Consider the following 3588-nt stretch of genomic DNA (forward strand, 5'->3'; position numbering starts at 1 on the left):
TGACCTCACGGGCCCACTCTGGTAGAGCGCGGAATGACTTATCTGCCGTACCATCCCGCTATAGCTACACTTTGGTAGCAGTCCAAGAAGGCCAGATTAGGGTCAAAGTTAATGCTTCATCTACAATGTACATCTTACAGTTCTTCCCAAATGTCTTATTGGAGCCAGTATAGCTACTGAAATACCCCCCTCCCTGATGTCTTTTCCCATTATTATGTCTGATCAGATTAAAGCGCGCACGTGACCGTTTTTCATCCTAAACTGGCCAGTGAAGCTAAGCATGCCCATGTGGAGGAGGGTATCCATCAGGCACACACAAGTAGACAATCTCCTCTTCATGTGCTTTAGCTGACACTGTTAGTATCACGATGTAAGTTACTTATTATTTAGGGTCAGATTTAAGTGCACATTACGCACATAATTCATGATTGTTTCACAGTTAATAGGATTATTTTAGAGTACATTCCAGCTAACAATGCCTTTGTTTTTCTGAGTAGTTTTAGCAAAGGGAGGGTGGTATTGAATACAAAACAACACACACACACACACACACACAAATTCCCCTTTTAAACATTCATAAGCAATACAAATTCTCTGGGGACACGCATTCAATGACAAATAAATAGCAGTCACACACACACTGCAATTCAGAGCTGACAGAACCAGTCAGTTTTGGGCTAAACTATCCTAAAAATGCATTAATTTACATTTTGCTTTGACAGCTAATAGAGCAGACACGGCAAAATACTGCAGCGTCCATTCGCTGAAGTTATTATTATTTTTCTCCAGGCTGCGCTATGCTTCCCACTGACTGAGCGTGGTGTTGCTCCGGGTGGAGCAACCGCTACGATTCCGCTGAACGCTTGAAGGTTCCCCGCGTTCGCGCGAAAGCTGTTGTAACCACGGCAACCACTTCAGGCCCAAATGGCACGTTACCAGGTGCCGTAAATACTGAACCTACCGGGTGAGGTGAACATTAGGGGTGGGTGGGCAGAAGGCTTCGTTGCAGTTTACATAGCCGCCGCTACTCCTTCAATTTCGGTCTGTTCCTCAGCAGTTGGATGGAATACCACGGCCAAGGGGTACAATGGAGGCGGGGGGGAGGAAAAAAAAAAACAATAAAACAAAATCCCTTCAGCTTTTCGTGCCATCTGCTGGCTGAGGTCTTCAGGGGGCAGTCGGGAGTCGCCGCATTCCGACGCGCTTCTGGAAAACTCTCCGGCCTGCGATCCGCGAAACGCTGACGCGCTCGAGCAAATGAAAACAACCGCTCCCGGAGTCGTCTGTGCCGGCCGATCGGGTCCCGAGCGCAAAACGCGGGCTTCGCGGTCTGCTAACAGCATTAGTTCTGCTGCCGTGCGCTCGTGAGCTTCGGCTGTCTTCTGTTGGCGATAGCGGCAGGCGACTACGAAGCACACGAACGCCTTTAGAGCTGCGCCTTGACCGGGTTGCTTTGGGGAAATGCTGCTCTCTCAGGGTTCAGTCCTCCAAGGGTGGAGAGTCATGTGGTTAAGAAAGGCCTAGAACAGGGATGTCCTATTTTACCCAAAAAGGGCCGGTGTGGGTGCAGGTTTTTGTTCTAGCCCAGCACTAAGACACCTGATTCTACTCACCAAGGCTGAAGACCTACTTACTTAATTGAAGACCATGATTAGTTATTTGGTTGAGTCAGGTGTTGTAGTGCTGGGATAAAACAGAAGCCTGCACCCACACCAGCCCTTTTCAGATGAGACTGGGCACCCCGGACCTAGAGAAAAGGGTAGGTTTGGAGGGCCGTGATATACTGGCCCTTTAAATATACTCCACCTACTAACCCCACAGCATCATGGGATGCCTCTCTTCTAGCTTAAGATTTAGGCCATGCCCAAAACAAGGTGGTTGCCTACTACTGAGTATACAAGTTGTATACAACTGGTATAGACTTGTATACTCAGTAGTAGGCCAGTTTCGGACATGGCCTTAGCCATAACTGTAGGCTACTGACTTAGCCAGTGCTTTACTGTGTGAACTAGACTTGATGTTCATGGCTATGGAAAGCTGCTACTTTATGAGACTTGTACTTTATCTGACCTGTGTTTATATTTGTTTCAGTGACCTTTGGTAGGTAATCATTGTACATTGCTTTGGATAAAAGTGTCTGCCCAATGAAAGGTAATGCAATGGTACAGGTGAGCTCCAGGTGCAAGAGCACAACCGAGCAGTACTTCACACAGTGGTCACAGGAAGAAACACCACGTCCCTTTTACCCCTCTGCCGAAAAGGCAAGCTGAGCACAGACCTTAATTGGAAAAGCGGAGGGCTCCAATGCACCAGATAGCAGGTCTAACCCGGGTCGACAGGCAGTTTGGCAACATCTCAAACAGAATTCCGCCATCAACCCCAGTGCCTTATGCCGCTGCACCATTAGCACGCACGGTTACCCCATTACAGAAATTACCTGCCCGGTTCCCGCACGAGCCGTATACATAACACCGTCCTCAAAACAAGGTTAAAAAAGTAATCGAATTCTACGGCGTCTGCTGGGCTCCGTGAACTTGTGAACCTGGGCGGCGGCGGCGGCGGCAGGTGAGAAGGGTGCAACGAGACATCAGCCCGTCCGCTGCCCCGTCGGAAACGAGAGAAACCCGTCGGCGTGACGCGCTCCGCAGCGCCGCGGTTGCCGAGAGCCCGTCGCTCACGAGGCGAGCGCTGTCAGCGTGTGTGATGCGCGCTCTCGCTCGCTCGCTCGACCCCCGCCTGGCAGCCCGCGCGCTCTGTACTCGCCGTTAATAAAAACGAATTTCACGCGGCAGGGATGTCCGTCTGTGCCCCCCCCCCCCCCCGTTCTGCACGAACAGTCCTACAGCGGATGATCTTTTCCTTGCCTATCCGTTTTTTTTCTCTATGACGGTTTCAATATATGGCCTCGGATGTCAAACCATAACTTTGCATCTAACATCAGTCAATTAAAAAAAATATATTTTTTTTACACCAAGCACAGAAATGTCAAATAAAAAAAATAAAATTCAAGCCTGTCTTCCATCTGGGGAGAGAGCTTTTCTCTCCTAAATCTGGAAGTTATTTTGTACAGTCTTGCGCTCCAGTTGAGACAGTACAGAAGAGTGTTGTGCTGATTTATATATGAGCAGTAATACCAGAGCACAACAGCTGTTTCATGCTAAGCACAACCTCCTCCACAGCCAATGTCCGTTGGGCTCCATGTCCGACCCTTACTGTACAAAAGTAAAACATAAAATAAAATAAAAAATAACCTTTTTTTCATTTTAACACCTTAAAATGAAAGCAAATTTACCTTTTACCACCATTTACATGGATTTATAAATGCTGCACTTCAATGAACTACCACAACAGGAAATCAAACACTAGCCTGCTATAATGCAAACATCAGATATAATGACAGCCATTACCTATTCATCTGAGGTTATTTTCCCTTTGTTGGCTTGAACTGGAACTTTTTTATCAAAAGTTATGGATATTTGCAAACGAATGGGCTTGAATACACAAAACTTGTAAAAAATAAAAATAAAAAAGTTTCATAAATTTTAATAAACAGTACAAAAAAATAAAAAAGACACGAGAGTGTAAACA

This window comes from Anguilla rostrata, chromosome 9 (genome assembly GCF_018555375.3).
Source record: "Anguilla rostrata isolate EN2019 chromosome 9, ASM1855537v3, whole genome shotgun sequence".
Taxonomy (NCBI): Eukaryota; Metazoa; Chordata; class Actinopteri; order Anguilliformes; family Anguillidae; genus Anguilla; species Anguilla rostrata.